Genomic DNA, 20,254 nt, shown 5'->3' with positions numbered 1-20,254 from the left:
CTGTAAGTGAACAAGGAGAAGTGTGAGACAATTTTTATTTCTAGTACGCCCCCAGTTACTGTTGTTCCTAGATGTTCATAACGGGAGAATCAAAATTTCATTCGATTTAGGAGAAATGTATAACACTGAGTTGAATTTATTTACGTTTTAAAAATAATTAGTAATAATTATTAAGTGATAAAAATAATTAGTAATTTATTTATTTAAAAAAATGTATTCAACCATTTCGTATGAAAGATTATTTATAATTTCAACAATTTGGTTTCTGACCACGGAAGGTTTAGCGTTAGTCTATTATGGTTTTATGTTAGCCAATCACGAGTATGACTCGTTATAATAGCGTAAGGGATTAACCAGTTAGCTGTGGCGCCTCCTTTTTAAAGCGCGCACCTATAAGTGTCGCGAGAATCAAGCGATGACGAGTATACTCGTCAAACACAGAGTAAGTGTCGCCGTTGAAATAACTAAAAAATAATAAATAAAACCGAAAATACGGTTTTATTTGATAAAATTAACAATTTTATTACTAATATTTACTTATTCACTCAACATTAACATATACTGCATACATAGTAAACGAAAAACGCAAGAAAAGTCAGATACTTATGAAAGTTAAAAATTCAAATCGCTGCTGTAGAGTGGTATTCAGCAAAGCAAGGAACGATACATAATGGTACGTTGCATGTCGAACACCAATATCGCGAATTATTCATATGTTTTATTCTGGTCTGGCCTCAAAATATTCTAAACATCTTGAAATTTCAGAATATGTTTTTGCTTTCACAAAAATTACAATTTAAACAGCCAATGGTCACTACTTTTTACGCGCGACGAGTATACTCGTCATAACACAAAATACTGCCACTTCTCCATAACGGGTATACTCGTCAAACACAATTAACTGGTCAAGAGAAGATTTGTATAAGCATTCCAGTTATCATGTACTTAAGCGTATTCTGTGCGATCAGGACAAATCAAAGTTCGCAAAATTAGTCTCCGCCAGCAGCGTCGGTCCTCCAGCGTTCCCTGCAGGGCGTCCCGAATTCATCGAATTACGCAAATCGCGCGGGTAATAACTGAAATTTTCCGTTGTCCTGAAATTCCAGCCAGCGCAATATCATTCTAATTGCGGCCACGGTAAATATGAGAACGCCGCGCGACTGTCCCCGTGGCTCTTTCGACATGCAGCGACTTTTACCGGGCGGTCTGCGCCTACCAAGGTCAAACAATGCACCACCCCGAGACACAGAGCGCTGGGGCCGGTACTAAAAGCAATTCCGCCGGTGTTTCGCAAAGCCTTTTCTAACTTTTCCTCGCCTCTGGCCGCGGCCAGACCCACTGACAACAGTTTGCTGGGTCTGGCATGCGTGCACGTGTCACGCGTGCACCTTGGTCACGTGCAGTAGACCGCCTTTACTCGTGAGACAGTGACTGGAGCAAAAAGTCGAACCTGCTTCAGTTCGATCGCAATCGGTCGTCTGACGCGAAAAAAATTCGATCTCTCCGCAATAACACGTTTATGACAATGGCTCCATCTTGGACGCCTTTTCTCCGTCGAATCGAAGCACCTTCACCGCCCCAAGAAGGCGGGTAAAGATTCTTCTCGCGTAAGAATCGGCAGAGATTTTACGCACTTGCGACGAAAAATGGCTGCGAAGATATTTGAAGGGTTTCGAAGAAAATTATTATACAAAGAACGTACAGTTTTACTCGATTTTTACTCGCAGAATTTTTATTTTGCATAACGATCTATGATTTGGGACAAACTGTTCGAACGGGGATGAAAATTTTGAAACGTATTCTGTGCATCTTGAGTACAAGAAGCAAAGCAAATTATGAAACTAGACGAGATCGCTAAAATCAATTTTTACAAATTTATTATCTAGAAATTCGAACAATTGTCAACTGGTAAAGTTGTCGTGGTTTCCGAAGCAAGATCGAAGGCGAATCTCGCAGTTCTGGTTCGTTGAGATTTTTCAAAGATGCGTTTACGCGGAATGTGCACTAAAATCGCAAAAATCCGAGCGAATCCGTTCCCGTTACTTCGATAAAGCAACGCGATACAGTAGTTAGCTGTAGTTCTCCGCGGATCGAGCGTGAAGATAAGTTCGCTTTTGATATATTTTTTTTACAAATTGGCTGTCGAAGAGCAGCTGGCCGAGCTTATTGCGCTAATTTCCGAGTACTTAGCTTGTTCAGTGAGCATCAACGTTTTAATTACCGTTCTATTAATGCAGTTTTATAACACACATGAAAATCCCGGCACGCTTTCCAATTATGTAAGAATCGGTCGATGCGCTATTAGAACGCGGTAGAGTCTGGACTCCATGCTCCGTGAATTCGTGAATGGCGTTGAAATCACCATAGGGGATTCCATTCCTCGGACGATTTCTTTTTTCGCCGGACACGATTATTCGCATTGATGAAACCCCAACGACGGGTTTTCACCGAATCGCTCTGCGAGCCGAGGCAAACATACTTTCATAGACTCTTATCCGAACGAAAATTACGCCTAATTACAGAGGCCAAAGCATTCAGTAATTTACGATGCTGTTTACAGAATTCATTGTACAGATTTATCATCAGTTCGCAAGTAGTATTTACGCGTTTCGCCCGACTCGTTAAACTATCGTCGATTAAATTATCGAAAATAAACTATTAATCGGCGCACCGCCCAGTGAGCACAATAAATAAACCGCAAATCAGCATGCAGGTTCAAGTTTTTCAGAGTGAGTCGGCAAGGATAGGAATTATAAGTGCGCAAGCCTCTTATTCCATCCAGACTTGATCTTCTTGTTTTGTACAAGACTAAGAAGTATTTCTGTCTTGCAGAAGATGAGGTTTTTATGCGTGGTACTTAGTCCTTGTTCATCTGATAGGATGCAGGATTGAGAAAACAAATGAACTATGGTAATCCGATTGAAACGTGTAATCTCTCTTTTGTATTCTTGTTTTAATAACGATATTACTTGCATGTCTGATGATCTTTCATTGATCACATTTCCAGTATTATACATATTTATTGTATCTACTATATATTTATTATACATAATATACTGTTTTCTACATTTTCTATGTATACTTTTGTATTACTCATTATCTTCATTTTCTTTTTTATTTGCGGAGGTACTTAGTTCTTGTTCATCTGGTAGGATGCAGAATGAACTATGGTAATCCGATTGAATCATGTAATCTCTCTTTTGTATTCTTATTTTAATAACGATATAATTTACATGTCTGATGATTTATTGTATCATATATATTTATTATACATAATATACTGTTTCTTACATTTTCTACGTATCCTTTGGTATTACTCATTATCTTTATTTTCTTTAGTATTAGTGTGATGGCTATGCAAAATCTCTTTTTCTCTAAGAAAGAGGCTTCTTACCGGTATACATTAATACAAAATTTATTATTATTTTTAATAGATACGATATTAAATATTAGATATCGTATAGATATGATCGGAGATATAAAGGATCCTGTTCTGTTACTTCAATCTGTCAGATAAACCTCGACTTTTTAAACGGCACGGTTAACAATTCCACTCCGCCCACCAGGAAATCATCCGAGTTTACGCGATGGAGGCAAACCAATCGAGAAGTATCCCATTTCCCACACAATGGGCACGATAAACTCTGACCAAGCGGACAGGCTCGTGTAACACGTCTCCGGATCACTCACTGCCATTATTCTCCCACAGGAAAAGTCGACGTTGGGCGTGTTACCAACGAGAGATACCCTGGGAGTTCACCGCAGGATGGGAAGAACGAGCGTCGATCCGATCGATTCAGCACTCGTTAGGATTTTCCATGGGCTTTAATTGGTCCCGGCGATTTCTCCGCGGGTCGGGAGAACATTGTCGCCAATTAGGGGCCGGTATGCGACGGTCGGCCAGGAATTTTTCATCCTTGACAAAGGGGGACCTTGCTTGCGTTACGGGCGCGCTGCGGAATGTGGAGCAACAGGCGGCGACGCCGGCACGCAAACGTTTATGCTAATCGAGGCACCCCTTTCCGATTGATCCTTACGCGCTCGCGGCCGATCCGCCGCGTTTCCATCGCAGGAAAATCGATTCCGCGGTTTTCTGCGAAGGTTGCGAAACGTCCATTCGGCAGGACGATCCTCCTCCTCCGCCTTTCCGCCGCGTTCGCTGCGAGCGCATCGCTGCATTCCGATGCACTCCGATCGATGATTTCTATTCTGAACCCGCGGCCCCGGTAATTTCACGCGATTCCGGCAACGATCGAAAGCGTGCGCTGCCTGTTCGATGGAAATGTGCACGGCCGATTATGCTGCTCGACGGAAATTCAGACGAATCCACCAGGATTCCGTGCGTCGATTACTTTATCTGCGAACCGTTTCACTGCGGCCTCGGTCCCTCTGGGATTTAATTCAAGGTGTTGCTTGCCAAGGGTTCGTTTCGATAACAGATCGAAGAGACGAAGGCTTCAGCCGACATTTATACCGTATTCGTCACGTTACCGTTGAAATTCACCCGAAATTCGATTCAACGAATTATGAAATCCGTGAAAGTGGTCTACGTACGTTGCCTCTGACTTTCTATTCAATTTTCAACGTATTCTCTTGCGGGATGTGCAAACGATTATTGTCGCGGAAAAGTCGTGCAAGTTTCATAACTGGACTGCGGATTGTTAAGTATTTGTGATAAAAATAGATAGGTGAAATTTCAGACAACGAAAATATTCAAAATATTTAACTGAAAATACTGAATAAATACTATCGAATAAAATTGAAAACACTGAAATACTGAAATTATTAAAGGGCGAAAGAAATTTCTATTCGAATTATGTTTGTTGCAATCGGTGAGTATAATTCTTATTTAGCATGAAGATCCGTGTTCTATTTACAACTCAAACTAAAGATGGGTGCAGAATTAATTTGATTTTCTTTACGATCCTACGAAATCATGGCCGTCGCATGCAGGTAGCAAACGTGTTAATGAAAAACAGAGGAAATTTTCAAGTACAAGAATTTTTCTCGCTCTAACTTTGCTATCTGCACAGATGATTTCTATGTTGGATGGATCCTCTAAACTCTTTCTTTCGTAGAAAACAGGGTGGTTTTTGATGGCACACTGTAATGTTTTCAGTGCAATTTAACGAGAAGTTTATTTTGAAAATGCTCCGAGGGGAAAAACGGACGTCTTCGCGTCTTCCGTGTCAATGTTAAGCCGCCAAAGTGCCGCAGCCAGCTCACTTTTCGCTCGTCCCCTCGTTTAGGTAGCATTAAGATGGCCCCGTCGTCACCGCGTTAAAAATACGCCGGTCGAGGCTGCGCTTTGCATAAAGTGCACCGTTTAGCCGGCACGCACAAACGAGAATCCAGATTCACCAGGTGAAATAATTGCGGTTAGGTAAGAAGCCCAAGTGGTGCAAATGACGGGGGCGACAAGGTCGGCGGACATTAAACGGCCGTGATTCTTAAGATTCGCCTACACCAGCAACCGCAGAAACGAGCAACGTTTTGCTCCTGAACGTTTCTGACAGCTTTGATTGCTCACGAGAGGTACCAATTGTCTGGGTTGATTGCAAGGCGCGCCGATTAATAATTGTAATGTAAATTTCTATTCACGTGGCTCGCATTTATTAATTTCGATCCGAGAGGACTTTGACAAACACTCCGTGTATTCTCCACTTTTCAATGAATTTCGTAACGAGATCATTATCCCGTTTTATTATTCCAGGAAGCTTATTATCAGACTGTGGATTTTATGCATTCGTAGCTACAAGTGTCTGCTGAATATGTTTCCTGCTTTCATTTATCTTTACCGCTCGAAATGCAAGAAAAAAAGACGGCAACGTTTGCGCGAGAAACGCTGCGAAACATGGAAAACACTTAATGGCATTGAGCAACGACGCCTGCAAAGAATCAAGCAGCGTCCAGAAATAAGTTGCACATTGTTGCTTCACGGCGGGCAGATAGTGTTAAAGCACAGTAATTAAGCGGCACGAGGAGAAACAGACACCGGGAGGATAAAAATGCGAACAGGCGACGCTTGTCTCATGGCAGTCGTCCGAGAAGCGAATCTGGCGTTTCGATCCGACGATGATAATGATCGCCGGCCTACGCCCACGTGTCGATCTCTTTCAAACGTTTCCATTTTTCCAGACACAGTCATACGTCACGAGAACGTGAATCATTCGGGCGACAGCTCCGATTCCGGGATCGGAAATCGCTCGAGCAATTCCGCGCCCGTCTCGAACAATAAATATCGGCCGTTCGATACTATAATTACCGAGTAATACCGGTGCACGCGTTACGGAAACAGGGTAACGGGAATCAAGGTAATAAATAATTAATGCCAGCCGGTGGGAAGACGTGTCCATTCATCTTTCCGCGCTTTTGCCGCGCGCGGTTCGTGTGACGTAACGTTGTTTTCCTTCGACAGGCATGAGAATAAGAAAACGCCGGCAAAAAGCATCGAACGGAACTAAGCTGGAAAAGTTATGTCATCATGCCGGAGCCGGTTGGTCCCGGAGATGATGCTTTTTGTTAAAGCCGGCTGGAATAATTAGGGATCGATAATGCGAACGATTTTATGCAGATCGAGCGGAAGGCGACGACTGCCGCGTTGTTCTTACGGTACTGCGAATATGATTCGGTTTATGGTAATTATCGATCGAGAATTCAACGAACACAGTGGGAACAAGTGTTTTACATCGAGTTTCTAAAGAACTGTAGTCGTAGCGGACTCAGCTGTTTTGTGGAAAGCGGCAAAGAGAAACAGAACGGAGGCAGCGGTCTAACAAGAAAGCAAATCCTCTAGATATACTTTCAAATATATTTTCATTGATCCATAAACAGTTTAGTCCATGCTAAATTTGTTGTATGTACGAAATATTTGATTTAGAATTTATTTATACAAGGTATTCCAAAAATGTCTCGCAATCCGGAAATGGCGTGTTCCTCAGATCATTTGAAGCAGTTTCTTCCTTTACAAGAATTTTCTCCGAGGCACCGTTATCGAGTTATTAACGAAAAACAGTGACCAATAAGAATCGAGTACGGCTGACGCGAGGCGGCCCAGCCAACCAGCGCACGAAGCCCAGTTCCGCTCATTGGCTCGGTCGACTCGCGCCAGCCGAGCTCGCCTCTCATTGGTCACTGTTTTTCGTTAATAACTCGTTTATGGTGCCTCGGAGAAAATGTTTGTAAAGGAAAAAGTTGCTTCAAATGACCTGAGGAACCCGCCACTTTCGGATTGCGAGACATTTTTTTATTAAAAATCATGCAACGATTATACGAAAATTATACAGAACCGTCGTAAGGATGATTATAGTTCTAAGACGTTAATATTAACAATATTAAAAATTATGCAGCGATTATAGGAAAATTATACAGAACCGTCGTAGGATGATTATAGTTCTAAGGTGTTACATTTAAATTCTGACAGTGCACAAAGAAAGTTCAGTGATCCGCATAATTTATTTACTGTGATGAAATTCCTGTTCAAACAATTGAATTGGCCACAGTTAAGTTCTATGAAACTCTTGCCTTAATAAAGAATGATGTGTCAGGGCAACCCAGGAAGTATTCAAGCTGAAATGGGTTAAGATGCCTGTGGACAAGAAAACCAACCATTTAACGCCTTAAACGCAAACAATACATCATACATAAAGTGTACGATGCCCAAGAGATGGCAAATTGAGGCGAGATTGTATCGTTGTGTAATCGACGATCAAACGGCGACATAGGACAATTAAGTTCACGTGAAGCTAATCTCAGAAATTGGTGTTGCACGCATTCTAGTTTAATAGCATGAGGTCATATTACAGAACAATACTTCGGGCGTGGTCCGACTAAAAAACAGTATACAATTCTTGAGAGTATTTGTACTACGAAATTTATGACATGAATATAACAGGAGTACAAGTAATATAATCTAAAAAAAAAAACGTTCGTAAATACGATATAAGATCATGAAAATAGTATGAAAAGTAAACATATTTTCTCAACCTCGCTTTCTCATTTTAGTCAGTACTGAAAGAGTTGATATGGCAACCTTTTCTAACTGCTATTTTTTGTGACTATTAAGAAGACGTTTCGGGTCAGTGGTATTATCATTTCAAAAACAGCTTTTTTTAGCGAATATAAGATAAATTTTATTGAGAAAATAATTAAAATGTGCTTTTAAACTTGAAACATAGAAATTCAAAATTCTAATTCTAATTATTATGAAAACAAATATAACTGTCAAACTATCAAATGAATCATTTGGTGACAGTCCGACGCCTGCATTTGGCCAAAGATAAAGCGAATAAACGTCTAAATGAAGAATCGGGAGCAGAGAAAGCAGGAACGAATAGAACAAAATCGAGCAGCAAGAGAAGTCTGAAGTCCGACTTGAACAAACGTACGACTTAAACTGTTCCTGTATGGAACAGTTTAGTGGCGATATAAAATATCGAAAGTGCTTCAATCAATGGGAACTGGAGCCGCGGATCGAAAGAAAAGGCGGTCCTCTCAGTCACGCCAGCGAGTTTACATAATTGGCTCGACGCGAAGCGATTAGCGACTCTCGTTATGTTCGCAAGTTCGGCCGGTGTAATAAGCGGAAGTTCAAGAACGAACGTACGGCCGACAATACGGAGTACGCGGCGGTTTCGCGAGCCTCGAGGAAGTCGGTTGACAGAGAACGAGGCGAATCGAGGAAGACCGCAGATTTCGTAACGCGTTACGAGCAACTTTTACCGATTTTACACCGGCAGAATCCTATTTCTGCGGAGGTAATAACTTTTCTTGCTTGTTCCGTGGTTTCTAGACTGCGGATAGAAAAATTTGCGATACCGATTGCTGGAAACGGGAACCAAATATGGATAGTCTCTAACTTCTTTGACACTTAACGCTCGCAATTTATTTGATTTCATTTCATTCGTTATTGGAGTGGCTTAGAATCGTAGTGGCGGAAACAGAGTTGAGCAAAATTTTATTCGGATGACAGATAAGAGATAAAGACTATTTCAATAAGATATCGACACTATCGAATGAATATGAAATCAAATAATAATTTATCGGAATAAGAATCCATTCGAATAAAATTTTATTCGTACGAAAAATAATGTCTTAAAATGTATAATCTATAACTGCCAAGACGATAAAAAGACAAATGAAATAAATTGTGAAGTCACTCTGAAATTATTTCAATAATAAATTTGATCAGTAAGCGATCTACGTGTTATTAAACAATAACACTCATTGTTTCTCACAATGAGGGAAATGTGACTTACACCATTGATTCTAAGCCACTCACTTATTCGCGAAGTATTAACGCTTTAAATGAAACATAAAACGATATAGCGATATGGAAACGATGTCTCTGTTTAAATAGGATTTGATGAAAGATTGTACTGTTGCAGATTTTATGGAACAAAGATTGTGAATCTCGAAGGTACCATAACTGTCAGCGATATGGTGCAAAAAATGAACCTTTCCTCTGCTTGAAATTTCGTCTATCCAAAGTTCTGCCACAAACGCCGGTCAACGAATTAGGATAGCGGTTAAGGAATAAGATTTACGGTTTCCTTAACATGGTAATTAACGAGTTCCGCAAAATCCAGCGTCGCTGATAGATACCGGCCGATAACGAGAAAGGAAAAATTGTATGGAATAGTGAAATCCGCGCGGACGAGGCGCCTCCGGTCACGCATTATTGTTCGACAGGAATCCATCGTCGCTTCCTGTCTTTCCAGTAATCGTTAACACCCGAAGATCTAGGTGATAACCGCGCATGGAACATTGCATGTTACGGGACAATGCCAGCCGTCCAGCTTACACAAAACAAAAACTGTTACAAGAGAAAGGAATGAAGGAAAACCGAACAGCCTTATATTCGGATTACATAAGATTGTTCCGCGAACACGTGGAACACGTATCCCGTATAGAATCAATTTAATTCTGCAGCGGCAAAAAAACGAATTAACGACCGATCGGCAAGAGACATTCTTTTCATTTCGCCGAGGTAACAAACTAATTGTTATTTCTCGAGCGCGGCGAGAGGAATGGCTCGCTGACAAATGGACGGGCGATTTAAGCCTTTTTCAAGAACGCTTCTCGGTAAATCGGTTAAGCCGCGGAGCCCTAGGCGTTCACGGTAAAAAACATTCCTTTTTGCATCGTTATTTACAAGTCTCGACGATATAATCCATTCTGGAACGCTAAATCAATTTTTAATTCTTATTCTATAGGATTTTTGTCATGCGAACACAGCTTCTTATGCGTTCGTAGAAAATTCAGCATATTTTTGGATTAAAATATATTTCGGATAAATGTTAACGAGTTACTTCATTCTAGGATCCATTTAATTTCGATGAAATCATTTAATCGATGTTCGATTGTTTCAACATCGGCTTTGACAAGGATAAGATTTTATTGTCCAGTTTCAAGTTAAGGAAGTTTGTCTTCGGGAAAATGGCTGCCACGTTCTTTTAGATTCGGATATTCAGACAGGCAAATTTTCAGGAAATACTTCCAAAATAACGTACCATAAGATGCACATGTACCTCCCTTCAAAAGTATTAGCCATTCCTGCTTATTTAATGATATAAACGAAGAAATGATTTTTGCGTAAAGTTCTTATTTCAATAAATTTTCAAAGATGCGTATTATCATTCTTTTTGCATCTCTTCAAACGGGATTTAAAATTCCGTCTTAATTTCTGTTCTAGATCGAAGGAAAGAAATGCTAGTGAACATCGTCGGCCGGATACAAAAATCATTCTTATTTTAACAGTTTATTTGCGGCTCCGCATGTAATTTAAAAACGGGAGTATAAATACGCGTCGGAACCTAATATCTACAAGCAATACTTATTTCCGAACGGATCAGAGCACTCGACCTATTAACTGGAAGCATGATGCAGCCAATAGATCCGGTGCCCGGTGCCGCAAAGGGCTAAATTTCCATGAGCAATCTTTTGATCTCGCGGTCACACCTTGAATACTGGCATTAGCAACGCCCGAACAAAAATTTAACCTATGATCTATTTCGCCCCGCCCTCGATCGAATTCAGTTCTCGAGTGCTCCGTTCGAATGTGCCCGCGATACCGTATACACCATGAATTTTACAACCGAAAAACTCTCACGGTGCGCAGAATGATCACAGAGAGAACCCGGCTGTTCGATTCCTCGGCGATCGATCAGGGTTCCCGCGTGGCTCATGAATACCAACGATTATTGGCAATACGGGAATGTGTAGGAGCGCGCATTGTTGCTTCTTATGTAACCGGCGAGCCTCATAAACACGAGATCGCCGTGATTACTCGCGGTCGGACAGCCGCTGCAGCCGCGGCACGCTTCTTCAACAGCTTAATCAAGACGCGACATTGAGGAACGTTCATCCGAGATTCGCGGTCGATCCACGTGGCCGCGAGAAGGCCTCGAGAATCATGCTACTGCGATCATCGCCGGTCCGGATCATCGAGAACCTGCTCCGCCGCCTTTCGATCTCGCGACTAGATATAATTGCACGGTGCTTTTTCACGCAATTTCACATTTTTCCGTCAAGGACACTGCGAAACGCAGTTACATTTTGTTCCGATCGAAGTAACTTTTAGGAGATGCTGCTGTGCTTCGATTTGTAGAAATGACCATTACATTACGCATATTATTATTATTTACGCATATTATTATTTTATGCATTTAGAATGAAAAGGACCGGGGAAAATATCGAACCGTAAAGAGATTAGACAAATTTAAGAAAGTTCAGACATATTTATCGTTATGAGTTTCAGTAAAAGCTTTTACAGTATTTGATTTTACTTAATTTTACTAAATCTCAATAACACAGGAAATACGTTTCTATTTAACTTACATTTAATATATGACTCAGTTAACAACATTTTTATTTTTCGTGAAGATCCATAATTGATTCGTCATCTTTAAAAGTTATACTTTAAATTAATCTTCGAACCGCGGGCAACGTGGAATTCGCGTTCTAAATATCTCGCAAAATTTAGCAAAGAAAACTAGATCAAACAAATGTTTAATTTCAATTCCTTTTCTTTAATTTTTAATCTTCTTTTTGTTTCTCTTTTAATGTCGTTTTCAATCTAATTCTTAAGATTTGAGCATCTGAGTAACAAATAAAACTAGACCGTGATTTCATACCGAAAAATCAAAAACTCGATCGAGGTTACAGGATTAATAGTGGTTCAAAAAAGTATGAAAGTAGGGACACTTGATTCTTTAAAATGATCACAGGCAAGATCATTTTACGCGAAGTTACAATCAAGTTTAATAAAATTCTACGATCTCCTGGTGATAATACACTATCTCTTTAACTTTAATAGTTCAAAATGAAACGTTTTCGTCTGAGCTTTACAATTAACAATCGAGTTCGAATGTCCGCTAGGATCGTCAAACAGGTGATAAGTTATTTACGCAAGGGAAGAGAACTTCGCTAGGAGATTGCTAAATCAAAATACCCTGAAAAATCCTTTGAACTCCGCCGAAGCGTCCTTTAACAATAGCAACCCGCATAAACGCGCCTAAGTTTAGTCATGATGCTCGGATCGGTGCATTATGATGCATCTGTTGCAATGTGTCGGTGCTTCTGCGAAAAAGAAAAACATCAAACGGTACCAGCGATTGCGGAGTAAGATGAAGGTGATCTAGAATGACGGCGGGATCGAAGGATCACAAAGGAGCTCCGGCTCTCCTCATCATCGCTGACGTTCCGATGATCGCGATTATTATCGTCGGCACGCGTTACGGCATCCGCGTAATCATAGAACTTGTTGCGTCCTCCATTAACCCGCAACATCTGAGTCGGTTCGCGAATCGTTTCCGAGTACCGTTTGTCATCGGGATCCTGCTGGGATGCTGATTTCATTTCTGGGACGTTGTTGCGTGATTCGGAGAACCGTTCGATTCGAAATCTTTGATTTAGCAGTGTCTGTTCCTTCATTTCTTGCGGTCTTAGAGAGCGATTCGAGATAAGCGGCATTTTAATGATTTTATAATGCATGTAATATACTGATATAATAATATATTATTAGATTTATTTTATAATAATAATTATTATTATATTTACTTTATAATAATAATATATTATTATATTTATTTTATAATAATAATTATTATATTTACTTTATAATAATAATATATTATTATATTTATTTTATAATAATAATATATTATTAGATTTATTTTATAATAATAGTAATTATTATATTTACTTTATAATAATAATATGTTATTAGCATCCCATATCATCATATTACACATCGCAATATATAGAGATGTAGGTGAACTTAATATAGCTATAGCAACGTCTTAATTTGATATTGCTTCTTACAATAACTCGAAAACTAAAAGATAAATTTCGTCAAAAACTACTGTGCACGTTCTTCGCTACATGCGAAGTATCAACATGAATTTTAAATGGATTTTATGACAGAAAAATGTCACTCGCACCTGTTTGGTTCTAGATACTCCAGACACGCCATTCTTTCGTTGCTCCGCGAGCCTGTTTCTTCACGTGTCATTTATTTTTAAACCTTTCAGGCTGCCGCCCAGATCGTTATTGATTTATAGTTGACCTGGCCAGTGGTTCTAATTTCTCTTTTACAGTTGTTTTTATTCAATGGTCGCTCCACTTTTATCGCTGTTCGAACTCGAAGGATACGCGGACACGGATAAGGGAGAAAGAAACGTGATTTAAAGGTTTATAAATGTCTGTTGCATTGAGGCACGGTGTAGCAAGATTCGCTGGAACCTTGTCCCTTATCGATTGAAATTGCATGCCTGAGAGAACCAGGGTAGAGTAGAGTTGCGGATCTGTAGTTCATAATGGTTGCGAATTATTTTATATACATATATATATATATATATATATATATATATATATATATATATATATATATATATTCCATCCATAAATTATTGCATACCACCGTTGCGTACGGTAATGGTATTTATACTGTGGACTTTATGCATTTATGATGCGTGTAAGTAGGCTTAATAAAAATACTATGAAGATATCGGAAGAATTTAATGCTGCTGTTGCACTACTATTGACTCGATAAAACCATTAAAAGGAACAATCAATTTTCATTTAATTTGCTTTCTTACAACTGACTTAGCGAATTTTATCTCGCATAAAGATCCGCGGTCTAGTAATAACGACGCCGTTAACGAGCGATATTCGACGCGTTTTAAGTGCCTTATCAATTGATATCCACATAATTAATCGATTAAACGAACGAACGATCCGAACGTACGAATTACGTAACTTGATGGACAATAAAATTTCCTCCAAATAAATTTTCCGTGCAAAATACTGGAACGGTTTCCCCTGTCAATGACTTCGATACGTTAATACCGAGTGTAAACAATGTTCAGCGCGGCTAATGCAAAGGCATAAACCTCGGTAGTTCAGTAATTAACGGTCATAACAGCGTAAAATTCCTGAATGAACGCGCCGGCAGTACGATTTACGAGGGAACGACCGCTGGCTAATCACGCATTTTTAAGCATCATCTTGTCTCTGTGTGTGCTCGCGGTTCAGAAAGGTCGGATTCCATCGCGCGTTTCAAGTGCTACGACGCCTATTCATCTGTCCAGGAAAAAGAATGCATAACCGGCGATGTCGGCGCGAAATATTTAAAAGTCGCAGCCCGATGCACGCGGCCCGATAATAATTGTGACAATGTTCGTGGCCGCCGGTAACTCATTGTATGCAGATCGAAAGAACACGACCGGCGTTCGCGGCGGTTCGCTCGTAAATTACACACTACGAAGAGTATCGTGATCGCGGAGCGCCGATTCCGATGAATGCGAGCAGCGAACACAAACGCGCATTGGACGGGGAAATTAATCGGTTCGGCGGTTCTTTGAAACGAGTTTCCGCCGCTTGGAAATCGGATGACTCGCGATCGTTTGAAAATCCCGATCGCCGACGGGGAACTGTTCAAATTCGAAATGATTTCGCAATGGATCCGACGATAAGGCTTCGCGCGAATTTCCAGCCGGCCTGATCAGAGTTGCCACTGAAATGCAGTTTGAACAGAGCGCATGTTTATCCACGCAGCATCGTTTCCACGTGAAAGCTTCGATCGATTATTCACGGACGGTCGCCGGGCGTGATTCATTGCCGATCTGCAGCGTTTCGCGCCTCCAATTTCCTGATTCTTTTTGCGCCGACCTTTTTGCCAGCCGGCTTCGGCGCGGCGATCGTTCGCGCTTTAATTCGCGACATTAAGGGGTAACGACCGTATACGAGTCGTAATTGAGTCGTGGTAATCCGTGAAACGCTGCGCGAAAACCTGACAGCCGTTATTTAACGCCTAATGGCACGCGGCCCGAGGTCAATTTCGCAGCTACGCGGCCTTATTGTTTCGAGACGTTCGTGGAGCGATCGAGGCGCAGATGTTTGTCGACCTTATGCGAAAGAGTCTGCGAACCCAATCATATCTTTATAGCTATTACTCCATTCGATTATAATATAATTACGTGTAATCGTTGTACGTTGGGAGACGTTATCGAAGCAGAATTTATTCGGGCAATCAGCGACGTGCAGTTGAGAGAGAAATGATCAGAGAGAATGTGAAAGGAGTCAAAAGGTTAAAAGAATTAATGGTATCTCTTTTGCCTATTTCTTCTCTCATTACCTATTAATTTATTATTTTTTTAGTTCGTAATCTTGATTCAATCACATCGTACTCGTAATTAATGCAATGCAATTACTTAATCCTTTGCACTCGAGTGGCGACTCTGAGGCACCCCATTAATATTTGTTATATCATCTTTTAGGATAATTTTGATATTAACAAAGTTTACATTTGAAAAATTGTTATGAGTGTGACTGTTGCGCGAGTCCTAAGAGTCGATTTTCATATATGCATAAAATGCACTTTCTCATATAAAATAGAAATACTGTAAGTTAGAAAAATGATTTCATATTTTCAGTTGAAATAGCTTCGAGTGCAAAGGGCAATTACGAATTACGTTTTAATTTAATTGAATGAAGATCTGAAATACGAATTACAATGTGATTGAGAATTTACAACATAATTGAATTACATTGTAATTAGAATTCCTATTTAAATTTTTACATTAGACCATAGAAAATGTTCATTTTCCATAAAGAATATTTTCCTACCTTATGGAGAATAAAAGGCAGATGAAATAAAGCAGCAAAGAACAAAAAGAATAAAACACACACACAATCGAAATGATGAACAATACATAAATTGAATAGAAAGAAGGAAAAGAAAATTATTATTCGTAAAACAAGGATTCTTGCTTTTCTCCTTCGCAGTTCCGGATGTTATAAAAAAACGATTTTATTAAGAGTACTTTAAATAACGGCTTATTCTATCCGACAATATTATCAGATGAGAAAGATGATCAAATACCGGATCGAGATTAACACACGAGATCAATTTATTCCGATCCTCCCTAGCCCCACCCTTCGATGACGCAAATCAGGAGTTGAATCTGTTCACCTTTCGTCTTCGATTCTCACTGATTCAGAGTGTACGGGACTGGTTTCATAATGCGCTCGGTGGAAAATAGATTTCGAGCGAAGTATGATTCCGATGGTTCGTTACTGATCCGCGCGGATTGCGTCAGATTTTGCAAATAGAAACAAAACCGAGGAACGACCGCGACCTTTCCACCCTTCTCGGTAACATGATGAATGAATTTCTGTCGATAGCTGAATCAACACCTCGCGGATTTCACGGTGCAAGAACTAGGCGAATTCGATTGCTTTTGTTATATTTACTTGTAGAAAGTGAACGGCGAGGATAGTTGTTTACGATATTATTTTGCTTTACATTTACAAGTATGCGGTACACTGACCGCCACAATTTCTGATTAGCAAATGATTTCTGTTACCTGTTTGTACATCGAGTTATGAGAAATTGAATGTGGGTCTATGCCAGCGAAACATAAGCAAAATATTTTCGAAAGTTCGAGTCAAGTGAAATATCTTGCAACGTTTCGTTAATTAAACATTGGAACGGAATGATTTTCCTAGGCAAATATATCACTGACCCGCATTTAGGGTAAACACGAGCAGTTGACGTCGATCTTAACCCTTTGCACCCGAAAGATTTTTCTGGTATAGCTACCAGCATTGATGATTTTACTGTACAAAGTCGAATTGAAATAAAAATGATCATACTCCTGTAAAGATTTTGTGTTTTTATTCATGTACTCTACACGATTACTTTATATGACATGAATATATCATTTCGCCGTATCAGTGACATCGGAGTGAAAAGGGTTGAATACATAAATAAACGGTGAATAGTACTTCCTTATGCTTTAAAACGGTATGAAATTATCTGCATACTTTCTTAGCTACATTTATCTTTCTTCACAGTGAAAACAGTCCATTAGACTAAAATCGCATATTAATCACGCTCGAACAAAAGCTCATTGTGGGAACCGAGCGAACACGAAGCAAACCTGTACAGTGCAGAGGCCCATGCAAATTGACAAGGTACTGTATAGGCGAAGTCTGTGCAAAACAACATTCGCAAAAATAGCGTTAAACCGATAAGCAGAAAAGTGCAACAGGTTGGAGATAGCGCGGTTCGCGTGGCGGTAAGATCTATTCTCTTTTGTTCGGGAGCTGGCCGATAACTCGGCCGACGATATCATCGGAGTCGAGATATATCGGAGCGCGGCGGAGACTCGCCTACGTTTCCTGTACGAGAAGCTTACTCGCCGCGTTTCGTTCCGTTTCTGTATGTGGTGAAGGGTGTGCGCAAACGATTCCACGGGGCAAGTGCTAGGCGTGGCTCTCATAGGAGAAATAAGAAAGGGGCCCCGTGAGCACACCGTATAGCGAAGTCGTGGGCCTCGAATGGAAAGGTCTTTTACAGCGGAGCAGAGGTTCCCAAACTTATTGGGCACAGAACCTTTCATTAACACGGTGATTGCCTCATAGGTCACGCGTAGAAGACACTATTGTTTCGACAGTCTTAAGTTTCCTGAAATTCAGCAAATTTGATTTGAATTTATAGCCTGCAGAAGGATCGAAGAAGTGGTCGCTTCGATGAATTTCATTGGACAAACTTATACGCAGTTCTGTGATTATTAGGTTATTATATTAATTATAATATAATAATAAATTATAAGAATTAATTATAGAACTCATATTAGTTCCGTGATCCAAAATACTTTGGATCGTTAGTTTACGTTGTTTGTTGTTGCTAAACTAATATCAGTTTCCAAAATAAAGTTGTCGTATAAGTGCGTTAATTTGACGCTTGAAATTTTATTGCATCGTTACAATTAGACTGTGAACCTTCGTCGGAAATTAAAATTGTCTGCATCGATTGCTAAAAACGCGAGTCAAATAGAAGATTCGTTTTATTGTAAAATCTGTCTGGTGTTTTATACTTTTGTTGATCGTTTGCCACGAATGCATCAAATTCGCAATCGAGAAACGATGTTCAAGATACAATCTGTTCTATTTTATTACTAATAATGCACAAATCGGTGAAGATTCTGCTAACATTCATATTTATTTATTTATTTAAATTATATATATTGCAAAACTGTCGTCTTTAAAGAAGGCTTAATATTTTAAACAGATTTTAAAAGAAAACTCAATTGTTTCGTTTTAAGTGATAATCTCTCGATTTATTTCAATAATCGAGTTTCCATTGTATGAAGTGGCACATTTAATTCTACCTGTAGTAAATCAGTGTGCAAAAATCTATTTCTGTGTCAGGCTGTAAAATAAATCTTTAAGTTCGCAGCTCTAGTTTCGCCGTACATAAATCTGCGTTTCTACGTCAGATTGTGAACGAAGCTCTCAATTTCGCAGCTCTAGTTTCGCTGTATAAAAGTTCGGATCACGAGACATAAAATTTCGAGCGTGTTTCAGCGTATTCGGATTCGGTTTCGGAGAAAGCGAGAACAGTAACGGTGTCACGGAGAACCGCGACGGAATTTTGTATGTTTGATACGCTTTCGTTGGCGTTGCTCTAATTTTTGAGCGGCCCAAAAAGTTTCTGCTCGACGGTCCGGCGAAAACGGTCCGCAAAACAAGGGAATTGTTCGGGATAATGTAATCACCGTATTCCTGGCTCGCGCCATGAATTACCGCCACGTAACTGTTTCCTAGGTATTTTCGCTACAACGAACGCGACCACGAGAAATTCAATGACGAAACGCAGCGGCTGAATATTAATGTTCATTGCCCGTGGCTCAATGCGCATTGTAATTGCCGGCGAGAGAACGCCGGGCTATTCGCGGCGCGTTTACTCGAACGTAATCGATTAGGCCGTTACAGTTTTTCCTGTTGGCGGCAAAGAAAAAAAACCACAGCGAAGACCGTTATTGGTTCAGGGTGATTAACAAACTGGTAGCAACGAAAGATCGCTTTACAATTTAATAATTCAAGGTTGCTCGCGATCCGTAATTGCAGCCTGCCCGATCTAATTTAACAGTTTAATTAAGCTCCTTGGAAGCTAATTGAAGTATTTGTCAATTCGCTTCTCAACAATATTGACGTTCTTAATACCGATTTTATTGATAATAAATGTAATTTCATCGTTTCTCCTTGAGCTAATTATTTAAGAAACACCTCGGTAGCTTCTTTTTTGTATAGTAGCATTGTTGGAAATTACCTTCTGGTAGTTCGCATTCATCGGAAAGTAGCTTTAAATATTTTAAATTTAAATACATTAAATGACGTTTTCGAAAGAAATTAATACGAACTGGTTAAGTTGATTGAAAAATTGATTCAGTCCCTAACTTTAAATTGTGCTTTCTTAAAAACAATCAAATTCTGATAGATGGATAGATATCCTTTATACTAACAGCTTTCTTTGAGATTATCACTTAAAACGAAACAATTGAGTTTTCTTGTAAAATCTGTTTAAAATATTAAGTCTACTTTAAAGACAACACTTTTACGAAATATGTAATTTAATAAAGAATATAATATAACCTTTTTATACAGATAGCCGTTTTTGACGAGTATACTCATCATAAGGCAAAATGTTATTTCTTCATGACTTATCCAAAACAGTTAACTGGATAAGAAAAATATATTCTTTGATATTCTTTATTCAATTATATATTTTATGAAAGTGTTGTATCTAAACAAAATATGAAGAAGCTCAAACACATACGGTATAATTACAGTAAGTTATATACACTTTTCATGGAGATTATAAAAATAGCTACATGGTTAATACAACGAAGTGGAAAGCCTAGTTTTTCTCACCGGTTTTCTCAGGGCCCGAAAAGGTCCCTGGGAA

The 20,254-nt window shown here is 39.6% G+C and overlaps 1 protein-coding gene across 2 annotated transcripts in view; it reads right to left on the bottom strand.

The window, feature by feature from the left end:
• The window catches only part of Naa15-16 (N-alpha-acetyltransferase 15/16), a 68,432-nt gene that overhangs the window by 3,628 nt on the left and 44,550 nt on the right, over positions 1-20,254 (bottom strand). The window lies entirely within an intron of this gene.

This window comes from Megalopta genalis, chromosome 9 (assembly GCF_051020955.1).
Source record: "Megalopta genalis isolate 19385.01 chromosome 9, iyMegGena1_principal, whole genome shotgun sequence".
Lineage (NCBI taxonomy): Eukaryota > Metazoa > Arthropoda > Insecta > Hymenoptera > Halictidae > Megalopta > Megalopta genalis.
This window is presented reverse-complemented; position numbering and strand designations above follow the sequence as displayed.